We start from the raw sequence: 12573 nt of genomic DNA on the forward strand, positions 1-12573 counted from the left end.
TTACAGCATACAGGACAGATCTACAGCATAGAGGATAGGGCTAGGGTACCTTTTTTAATAACACCCTTGTATTTTTAGAGCATACAGGACTGTATTTTTACAGCATACAGGACAGGGCCAGAACCCCTGTATTTTAACAACACTCCTGTATTTTTACAGTATGCAAGACAGGGACACAGAACCCCTTTATTTTCACAGAACTCCTGCATTTTAACAACTCCCCTGTATTTTTACAGCATACAGGACAGGTCTAGTGTACCTTTATTTTAACAACACCCCTGTATTTTTACAGAATATTAGACATGATCAGTGTTCCTTCATTTTAGCAGCACCCCTGTATCTTTACAGCCTACAAGACGGGGGACACAGCACCCCTGTATTTTTACTGCACTCCTTTATTTTTACAGCATACAGGACAGGGCCAGAGTACTTTTTTTTAACAACACCCCTGTATTTTTACAGCAAACAAGACAGAGCCAGTGTAATTTTATTTTAAACTTTATTTGTGGTACTGCACTCAGCCCTAAATAATCTCCTGAATGTAGATGGTGAGTATGGAGTGTACTTTGTCTTTAGTAGTACTAGTCTCTGCTTTAAATCAGGTGCCTTTCTAAAACATACATCCCCATGCATGATAGTGTTAGGCTCAATACATGTTTAAGATATAAAGAAGGGAACACTCAAAGGTGTTTCTACTCTCAGGCGCTTGATGCGAGGTTCACCACAGCAGCTGTATATAAACAAGGGTTGGTCAGACCCCAATTAATACAAACAGTAAAAAAAGATATTAGCGCTTAAGATCACAAATGCAAAAGTGGGTCACATTCAAATCACAATTTATTGAAAAGATAAAATGCAATGCATAATAGTGGTTAATTACCACATATAGAAAATGCTAATAAAATGCTAATAGTAAAATTGTGTAGCTCCCAATACTGGTTTAGCCTGTTGGAATTTAGTAGGAAGCATGGACCTGTTCCTATATTAGTCCCCTTAGAAAGAAAAGTTCAATGTCCCAATTGTGGATTCAATAATTACCACCAGCGTGTCACGAGGCAATTAAGCGAATCTGCGTCCGCAAAGATGCTGTTCCTCGGTAGGTGATGAAAGGATGGCTTTCCACGATAATAGGGAGATCCTTGTATCCAAAGGAAATGTTCAACGGGGACTTGGTCCAGGTCCAGAAGTTCCAAAGGTGTGGGAGAATACACAAGTAGGCAGGCTACACCGACGCGTTTCGTTGCATCTGGGCAACTTTTTCAAGGTGCTGAGAGTCCTGCTGATGGTGGTTTATATACCTTACCAATATGGTTGCTCATTAGCATATGTGATTGACATGTGACCACTTGTATACATAAAATGACCAAATAATGACAGACATCGGAGAGATAATATATTATTAATTAATGGTAATGTAATTTATGCATTTTGTATATCATTATATTTAAAATTCAAAGAAATTCATTTAATAAAAACCAGTCACGTGACCTCTATTTGGTGTATCCTGATTGGGTTCTACAAATACCTGGAAAAATAATAAATAGCTAATGTGCTGTGGCTATTGATATAATAGTTAGGATATATCCCGTGTTTTCCAAAGAGCTAAGGGAACATCCCCCCCCCCTTCCCCTCCGCTTAAAATCGCGCGGGAATAGGGCCGATGACGTGGTATTAGGGAAGTGTAGCCCCAGCCAATAGGCTGTCCGTGGATGCGGATGGACACAGTGTATTTGTATCACGTCATTCTCCTGCGTCTGTGGAGACGATGTATGGCTAAGTTGCCATGGTGACGCGTGACGTCACCAGCGTGTTAACGCAGGTAACTGCCGCGATAACTGACTCCGGGATTATTTCCGGAAGCAACGTTGCTGTTATACATAGGATGCAGCCAGTTGCCATGGTGACGCCTGTCAACAAATGACGCCATGGCAACTAACCTGCTGACGTCTGATTTGTATGCAGTAAACTTTGAATAATATCGGTCTCAAATGAAAAATGATGATAATTAATAATGGGGCGTGTAAAAATGTATATTATGACCATATATAATGTTTTTATAGAAAGTAATGATTTTTAGCCACACAATATGAAAACAATTATCACGGCGACAAGCGCCCGTATTTAACCCGGTTCACTTTTATCGAACATATATTGTTTGTATTATGATTTGATTAAATCGGTCTTTTAAAAAAATTTATAATAATAATAAGTGCTGCAACTGGTTTGAATTAAAAAACATCTAACAATATGATAAATAAACATACAATGTTAACATTATGGAATAAAAGGGATGACAAAAGAAACAGTCAATATAAGGAGTGATAAATATGTATATATACACATATCTCTTCATACATCATTTTTTCTTATCCATTAAAATTCTTACAGCTTAATCCCTAATAATACAACATCTATATGTTATTTAATAGTACAATCATAAGTATATTACAAAAAATAAATGAAATAAAATAAAGTTTTTAAAAAAAAATATATATATAAAAAGAGAACATATAAAAATAGAGATATGCCCACAACTTTAATAAATAATCTCTGTAAAGAAACAATCTATGAATATCACATAAGAGAATTGTAACTCCAGTAAATAATCAATCATTAATTTAAATTAATCTAAAAAAGGTAATTGAGGTGGGAAAAACTAGATATATGAAACTAAAAAGGAAAGGGTGAGGTATTCAGGATATGTGCATCACAGTATAGAGTTAAGCTCCACCGCCTCATTCAATCCAGATGGATGAATGGTATCCAACCTATACATCCAATAAAGTTCCTGTTTACAAAGTATTTTATAACGGTCCCCTCCTCTTTTAGTTAGTGCTATATGTTCAATGGCTGTTAGGCTCAGGGAAATGGGGTCACCACCATGATTGTCCCTAAAGTGACGAGAGACACTATGGGTGGATACCTTGTTAATAATATTGCGGCGATGTTCCATGAAACGGATCTTAATGCTACGAGTGGTGCGACCCACATATTTCTGATTGCAGCCACATGTAAGGAGATAGATTATGTAATTGGTGTCGCAATTCATAAAACTAGTTAAACTGTATCTCTCTCAATTTTCAATGACAATGTGGGTGGTCTTTCTAGGGATGTGTTTACAAGTTGTGCATTTGGTAGCCCCACAACGATGGAAACCTTTCGGTCTGGAGGGTAACCAAGTATCTTGTATTGTACCCCCTGGTGTAGAGATGGATGTGTCTTTCAAGAAACTCGGTGCTAGAATATTCTTGAAAGAGCGATTTTTCTTAAAGATAAATTGAGGTCTTGGAGGTAGATAAGCCCTAAGTATATTATCTTGATTCAATATACCGAAATTTTTTGAGATTATTTTCTTGATTTGCATGCTATCCCTATTAAATGTGGATATAAAAGCTAAATTATCCAATTGGTCATTGGGAAGATCTAATCTAGTTTTATTTTTATTTTTATTTTTATTATTACCGAGGTTATTTTCAACAACTGGTTCCTTCGGGCAAAGTAAAATGTCTCTATCAAGATCTGCCACTTCTTTCATAGTTCTCTCTAGGTTCTGAACAAACAAGAGGGATTCCACTATTCTTGGCAGAATCTGCGATTATATTTAACCTTAGCCTGTCATAAGGCTAAGATCAACATATTTCAACAATATTCATCTAACCATTTAGAACAGTTTATGAATACTTGTCCAGTCGTACATTATTGTATTACGTATCAACCTTCTGGTGCATTTGCATGTGTCAATTTGAGAACTATAGAACAACAAATATGTTCCAGTTTAAGACCACAAGTCAAAACTGGAGTAACGAAAAGATTGAATTCAGTGCCAGTGTACCTTTATTTTAACAATACCCCTTTATTTTGACAGCATACAGAACAGGTCCAGTGTACCTTTGTTTTAATAACATCCCTGTATTTCTGCAGCATACAGAACAGGGCCAGTGTACCTTCATTTTAACAACACCCCTGTATTTTTACAGCATACAGGACAGTGCCAGTGTACCTTTATTTTAACAGCACCCCTGTTTTTTTTTTTTTACAGCATACAAGACAGGGCCTGTGAACCTTTACTTTAACAACTGCCCTGTATTTTTGAAAGCATACAGGACAGGGCTAGTGTACATTTTTTAACAACACATCTGGATTTGTACAGCATACAAGACGGACACAGCACCCCTGTATATTCACAGTACCCCTGTATTTTTACAGCATACAGGACAGGGCCAGTGTTCCTTTATTTTAACAGCATTCCTGTATTTTTACAGCATACAAGACAGGCACACTGCATCCCTGTATTTTAACTACACCCCTGTATTTTTACAGTATACAGGACAGGGCCAGTGTACCTTTTTTTAACAGCACCCCTGTATTTTTACAGCATGCAAGACAGGGACACAGCATCCCTGTATTTTCACAGCACCCCTGTATTCTTACAGCTTACAGGACAGGGCTAGTGTACCTTTATTTTAACAACACCCCTGTATTTTTACAGCATATAGGACAGGGCCAGTGTACCTTTATTTTAACAGCACCCCTGTATTTTATAGCATACAAGACATGGACACAGCACTCCTGTATTTTCACAGCACCCCTGGATTTTAACAACACCCTTGTATTTTTACAGTTTGCAAGACAGGGACACAGCACCCCTTTATTTTCACGGCACCCTTGTATTTTGTCAGCTTACAGGACAGGGTCAGTGTACCTTTATTTTAACAACACCCCTGTGTTTTTACAGCATACAGGACAGGGTCAGTGTACCTTTATTTTAACAACACCCCTGTATTTTTACAGCATACAAGACATGGACACAGCACCCCTGTATTTTCACAGCACCCCTGGATTTTAACAACACCCTTGTATTTTTACAGCATACAGGACAGGGCCAGAACTCCTGTATTTTAACAACACTCCTGTATCTTTACAGCATACAAGACAGGGACACAGCACCCCTTTATTTTCACAGCACCTCTGTATTTTAACAACTCCCCTGTATTTTTACAGCATACAGTACAGGGCTAGTGTACCTTTATTTTAACAACACACCTGCATTTTTACAGCATACAGGACAGGGTCAGTGTTCCTTCATTTTAACAGCACCCCTGTATCTTTACAGCCTACAAGAAAGGGACACAGCACCCTTGTATTTTTTTATCACACTCCAGTATTTTTACAGCATACAGGACAGGGCCATTGTGCCTTTATGTTAACAACACCACTGTATTTTTACAGCATACAGGACAGGGCCAGGATACCTTTATTTTAACAGCTCCCCTGTATTTTTACAGCATACAGGACAGGGCCAGCACCCCTGTACTTTTACAGCACCAATGGATTTTAACAACACCCCTGTATGTATTTTTACAGCATACAGGACAGGACCTGTGTTCCTTTATTTTAACAACACCCCTGTATTTTTTCAGCTTACATGACAGGGCCAGTGTACCTTTATTTTAACAACATCCCTTTTTGCAAGACAGGGACACAGCACCACTTTATTTTCACAGCACCCCTGTATTTGTACAGCATACAGGACAGGGCCAGTGTACCTTTATTTTAACAACACCCCTGTATTTTTACAGCAAATGGGATAGTGCCAATGTACCTTTATTTTAACAACACCCTTGTATTTTTAAAGTATACAAGACAGGCCAGTGTACCTTTATTTTAACAGCACCCCTTTATTTTTACAGCATATAGGACAGTACAGCACAGGACAGCCACACCCATGTACAGCACCTCTAACAGTACAGGACACCACAGGACAGCATACCTAACAGCACACTGGACAGCACCCCTAAAGAGCACACACTAACCTCACCTGAAGCCACCAAGCAGAGAGACAGAGGTCTGTCTCTCTTAGTCTATTTATCACCATCCGCATCCAGGATGCGAATGACAGGTGATAAAATCGCCCCAACTCGCACTGCGATAATTGATTACATTGCAGGGATGTATCAATTACATTGGTCTTGCGGTCAAGCTCTGTCCCTGCAATGCCTCTTCGCAGCATCATCTGGGTTTTTTCATAAAAAATACCCCGATGTCCTGCTGCGCATGCTCCGCCCCTGCTGACATCGCTGCGCTACCGCCGCCGTCCGGTAATACTAAAATAATATGAAAAGGGTGTGAAAACAACCTTTTTCACATTATTTTAGTAAAAATAATGTTAATAAATAGACCCCCAAGTCTGGAGTGAAAATGGCTGCGACACGCAGATCCTTATATGGAATCCAAAACCCGTGAGAATCTGACAGCGAAATGATGATGTTTTGCCTCATTCTGGGAGTCTGGTGGGAAGTCCCGAGCCGGACTCGGTTCCTGGCTCAGATCGTGAAGTTCGGAGGGTTTCTGATCTCAGAGATCTGAACCTTCTCATCTCTAATACATATATATATATATATATATATATATATATATACTTGGAAAATATTGTTGTTGTTTTTAAACACTGAATCACTGCCATCAGAACATTGAAAAATCGGAACCCATCGCAACTTTAATTTCCTCAGCAACTGCTCATCTGATCAGCCCCCAAGTACACACTGGGGGGGGGGGGGGGGGGGGCTGAGGGGTGTGTTTAATTTACATTTCCCAGGCGAATGTTCCTCTGCGCAGCTGCTAAGTGAGGGGTCCTAGCGGAGGGAGAGGGCATAGGAGGCCCTTCTTTGAGTGGTGGCTGCTAGAAGATTATCTTCCGTCAGCTGGTCTCTCTGTGTATCTGACTGGTTGCATCGTTTGCGACCAGCTCATAAAACGCAGTAACTCATGTTTCACAATATCACTAAAAAGGAGCATACACTAATGTGCAGCATGGTGACAGAGTGGTCATTGCTATCTCCCTGGTATCTTTAGTATTGCCCCTAGTTTGAGGGCAACAGAGAATATATCTTTTAACAAAAGGGAACTCACAAGGTCTCAGCAATGAAAGTACTATATTTTTTAATGGGACCCCTAAAGCACCCTCTGAATGCACTTGTAAATAGAATCTACTTTGATGACATAATAACATTTTTCAAACACACAAAATTGACATGCAATAAATGGCCACGACACCACTCACTGCCATGATAAATCTTAAACACAAATGAGGCTAAAACTAGAAATATTTTTGCATAAAAACAGAAAACAGATTAAATTAATGAACATAAAGATCCTGAAATGATAGTAGGCAGTTTTTACCATTCACACTATAGTAATTAATCCCTGATGAGCACAATTTAAAACGCTTACTGCATGCAACACACATATTGTATATTCTACATGAACAACAAAGATTAAAAGAAATGTTTGAAGGAGGTTTCAAGGAAAAGAAAATCAGCACGAGAATGGAATTACAGCTATAGGGCCAAGTCAGAATTGGGAGCAAAGCAAAAAAAAAAGTAGCAAGTACTCTAAGCACCCTGGCAAAAGGATATTGCAGGTGGGGCAGATTTAACATTTGCAGAGCGATTAAGGACCCCTCGACCAAAGTCATGCCCATTTCACATGAGGCCACACCCCTTTCCCGAGTTGCACGTGGCTTAGCCGCGTGAGCGTCCCAAACTACCTCAGATACAAAGTTAAGAGGTATGAGGGGCCCATTTATCATTAAATGTTTGTGGGATATTAATAAAAAACAACAACTTGCTGGGGTAATATAATTATTTAGTATCCCCCAGACGTTCTATGAAGGGATCTCAGCAGATATTTCCTATTTCTGTACGGCTCCTCTATTTCAGTTCGCTAATGCAGCTCCTATAGGTTTCAATGCTACCAGATTTACTAAGCGCTTGGCCCCGACAGGATAACACCATCTCCAGATTGCCTAACCCTATAGTAGCCTATGTTCTACTAATTTGCATGCACATTGGCTGCCAGGGACCCAAATCAGGAAGCAGTGTGTTAGTATATCAATCAGACTGTGTTCAGATTTCTCCAGGGCATAACTCATATCAGAGCCTATCTCCTGTCAAGAGGAGTTTTGTATATTTGCATAAAAATATTATTTTGAATTTTCCACATAGAGAATTTAGGTGAAAAATATTTATCACAACCGCATTAAAAATGCTGTTCAGCTGCAGTGTCAGAGAAAGAGAGAGGGAGAGAGAGAGAGAGAGAGAGAGAGAGAGAGAGAGAGAGAGAAGGAGAGAGAGAGAGAAGGAGAGGTGCATAAGAGATAGTGTCAGGGAGAGAGAGGAGGAAGACAGAACGGGTGATGTTGCCCATAGATTATATCTATTATCTTCTAGAAGCAGCTAGCTAAATGTTAAGTAGAATCTGATTGGTTGCTATGGGCAACATTGCCACCTCTTTAAATTTACCCCAGTGTGTGTGATATATATATATATATATATATATATATATTTATATATATATAGAGAGAGAGAGAGAGAGAGAGGGGGGGGGGGGAGCCAGCATGAGATACACTACCGACTACAGCAGCTCAGTCACAGGTCTCTGATGGAGGCAGGTACTTTACTGCATTAAGCTCCACCCCCTACATACCCACGAATTGCGGCATGCACTGCCCTGCTGCTGGCTAGAGCATGTAGGGTTGGGGCAGACCCGGCAGAGCAGGCTGAGCCAGGCTTGGTTCCCTCCACCGGTACATCCTCCGTGGCTGCCTCCAGCTGCCGCAATACACAGGTTGCAGCCACCGCGAGAGTTTGGAGAGTGGAGGGATGGGTCAGGTCAGTGCTGAACCGTGCCATATATTTAATAGGGTGGCTAGTCCCAGGGGAGGATCCAGCCATCTGGGAGGCAAAAAGCGTCCAATCATGCCAGGGGATGGGGAAGGGGAAAGGTACACTCCTCCGGTTGGACAGTCGCCTCACATCCTCCCTCTGCAATGGTCAGCAGTGAGGCCACCTGCCAATGCACTATAATGAGTCAGGCTGACTCATTGTACAGTAGTACCTGGCAGTCTTGCATAATTCTGCTGGGTGCGGGCACTTCCTTGTGTCTAGTTCTGCCCCTGCCCCCACTGTCTCTGCTGTTGTGGAAGTGGAGCTGAGCTGAGAGTTCCGATCACAGCAGACAGGCACAGCGGAGCCATCATTCTCTGCACCACAAACTTCATCCTCTGCTGTCAGCTGAGCCGGTCCTCGGCTTGCAAGGCATTCCCTTAAACTATCCAAATGCCCTAGGCAATTGCCTGGTTTGCCTATGCCTAGGGCCAGCTCTGCACCAGCCACAGATCCTACATTACAGGGAGCAGGTCCTACATGAAATATTATGTAGTTTCTGTTGTCATTATGATTTAAAAAGAGTAAACACAATTGTTTGACAATAAATGGCTTCACCCAACCACTAACCATGAGTGAAAGAAAAGTTTGTGAGCTATCATATTCTCTGACAAATGGCCAGAAAATCACAAATTCTGCTAGGGTATCTAAACTTATGAGCACAACTGTAAGAGGTACTCACAGGACTTGTATCAGAATCTACCATATTTCACATGCAGATTAACTTTTCAGGCACACAGTTGCCATGGCTGCAACTAGGGGAAGGGGGGCTAAGGGGGCATGAGCCCCAGGTGCAGAATCTGAGAGGGTGCAGAGATAGGTACTGTGCCTCCACTCCTTCCTCGCAGCCCTAAGAACCCTCAATGTAGTTACCCGCTCTCCAGCACCACCTATGAAGCTCCCCCCTCCCGGCAACGCTAATGAATGGGGCAGGGATTGTGACCAAGGACTCTCCAGCTACCCCCTCTCATTTCCAAAGCGCTGGTCCATGGCCGCTCACACGCGCCTGTGCCTGTGTAAGCGATGTCTGCCCCCAGGCCTATTCCCCAGTGCCACCCCCCTTTCTGCAGAGGAGGACAATGCCCTAAGAAGCTACCTACAGTCGGGTCCCAAAACCATCACTCCCAAATACCACCAATGTTGACTCCTGGGAAACCAACCCTTCCCCCCGGCAACTAGAACACTTATGAATGGGGTGGAGGTGGCCGTTCACACACTTCTGTGATTCTGTAAACTGTGTCGGGGCCTCCCCCTTTACTGCACGGAAGCTCCACCAGAGGGGGACATGGCGAAAGGAAGCAGCAGCAGCCGATGATAAGTCTGGGCACTGAGGTGAGGTCTCTATACGCCAGGACAGCTGCTGCCTCCCAAAGTGTGGTCCGAGGTTCCAACTTGCATGCAGGGCTTTATAGTCCTACAGCAGTTGGCCAGTTGGAGTCCCCCCCCCAGGGTGTGTGATACAGTGATTGCATGGCTTATATCAGCTATATAACACCAGCCAGTCCTAGGGACACCTCTCTGCAGCCAGGATAACCTACATTGTGTGTCCCCCCTCCCCAGAAGGTGGGTACTCCTTCTCTTTAATTGGTCGTAGGTCCTGACTGGCATACTGGGCTTTGTAGTCCTACAGCAGTTGGACAGTCAGAGTCCCCCCACAATGCTGTATCTGAGGTGCATATTAGTTTTCTTGTGTTCCTATCCATTTCCCCAGGCATTGTGTGCTGGATGCACGCTGACGGTGCTGGTTGTCACTTTGCCAACTGTTCATTACTGTGTTTTTGACATGGTTCCAAAGTGTGTGTGTGTGTGTATGGGGGGCGCCAAATGACTGCCTTGCCCCGGGTGCCAAAAATCTGAGTTTTGGCCCTGCAGTTACCCTAGAACCACCCTCCTCCTTGCTGTTCTGCTGCCCCTCTCCGTCATGGCCTCCCCCCCGCTCCACCATCAGCTCTTTGTTCTGACCCCCTGCTCACATATGTTCCCTGTTCACCTGACTAGTGTCTGTCACATACACACCCATTCACACACAAACACCATAGGAGACCCTTTAATAGCTCCTGTCCCGTGTAACTTTCTACAAATGATACACAACAGCTACTATAAAATGTTCCCATATATATGTAAATGTTTCAATAACTTGATATACTTGATGTATTTATTTGCAACAAAGCTGATTGCAAGCACTGATGACAGATACTGTATTTAAACTAAGTATTAATTCTGTCTACTACAAACTTGGGGGCTAAGTACTAAGACTTGGGGAGAGATAAAGTGGGTGGAGATAAAGTACCAGCCAATCAACTACAAACTGCCATGTTACAGGCTGTGTTTAAAACATGACAGGATCTGGTTGGCTGGTACTTTATCTTCATCCACTTTATCTCTTTCCAAGGTTTAGCACATAGACCCCTTGGTATTTACTGTGCTGTATGTGCACAGCATGCCTGTATATCAGTTCTCATATACTGTAGTATGTTCTTACAGTCTTTACATGTGTACTGGTGAATATTACTAGGAGATCCTTTACTGTATATATGACAAGATGTATTTTTTATTTTATTGGCCTTTTACATTTTCAAAAAACACTAAAAAGGTTTTATCTAGTGTGTTTCTGCTGAGAGAACTTTAAGTCAGTGTTATGCTCTTGGCCTCATGGCCTGACATATCCTGTAAAGTTTAAAACATCATAATGGCAATGGAGGACCCTTGGTTTAATTCCTTTGTATTAAGTGAGGAAAAGAACATTGGGAGCCTCAGAAAATGGACCATGCCAGCTGTTTGCTGTGCATTTTGTTTAACAGAATGAAAGTAATAGCGGGGCCTTTGCAAGAGGCTGAAGTGCTCCCATTAATCCCCGGTGCTGAGGAGAAAGCTGCTGTCTGCTCCACTGGACATTCCAGGTAATGAGACGCCTTTGCTGCATCTCCCAAACCTATCATTTGTGGCTATGTGTGAGACACAGATATTCTCATTGCTGTCTTGAGCTCTATCAAGTAAAGTGAACAGAACACAAACTTGTCCTTTTGTACTTTGTCTGTGATGCATTGTGCTGGGAGAGCTGGCTTCCTGCCATTCTGTGTCTTGTCTCATTTCCCCATTGGAGGTGGGAATCATTCTCACGCTGTAATAACCTGGCGTTTTTCTGGGAAGAACTTGCAATTGCGTTTGTGATAGGTGAAATGGAAAGAAATTACATAGCAGTAAGGGTCACAAATAGATCAGAATAATGTATTTTTCCATAACAAATTTAAAAAAATGATAAAGAGATACTGGTGGCAAAGATAATGATGGGGGCAACTAAGAAAGACTGCCATTGTCTTTTTCTTTTAATTACTGGTGACAGTGCTATGCTACAGAGGGCCGGTGGAGTTTATCAGCTTTTCTGTTGTTTCCATCCAGTTACCTCTCTAATGACCCATTAACAATCACAGCAGAGATTAACTGGTCAATAGAGAGCCCACCATCATATTGTAGTGATACAGGTCTCTCTTGCTCACACTGGAAGGTTGCAGTGTTGGGGTGGCTGGGACATCCACAGGGAAAATGTCTTTACAGACTGGATGAGTAATTACGGAAACAAGCTCTCCATCCTTTAATGTCATCATGGATATTAATTAAGCAATTAACTAATGGGGCATGCTGTGAGAGGTTGACTGTGCAAGCTCTGGAGCTATAGGACTTTTTTTCTGCTCATTAAGGGCCCCTGTGACTTCCTGTCTCCTTTGGTTATTTACCAAAACACAGGATACTGTGACTTTTCAGACAAATGTACTGTATTAACATTTATTTAACCTATTGCTGTATAGTCAGACACAACCACATAAGAATGTTTTTCTGTTGTGCATTATGA

This window comes from Pseudophryne corroboree, chromosome 3 (assembly GCF_028390025.1).
Source record: "Pseudophryne corroboree isolate aPseCor3 chromosome 3, aPseCor3.hap2, whole genome shotgun sequence".
Classification (NCBI taxonomy): domain Eukaryota; kingdom Metazoa; phylum Chordata; class Amphibia; order Anura; family Myobatrachidae; genus Pseudophryne; species Pseudophryne corroboree.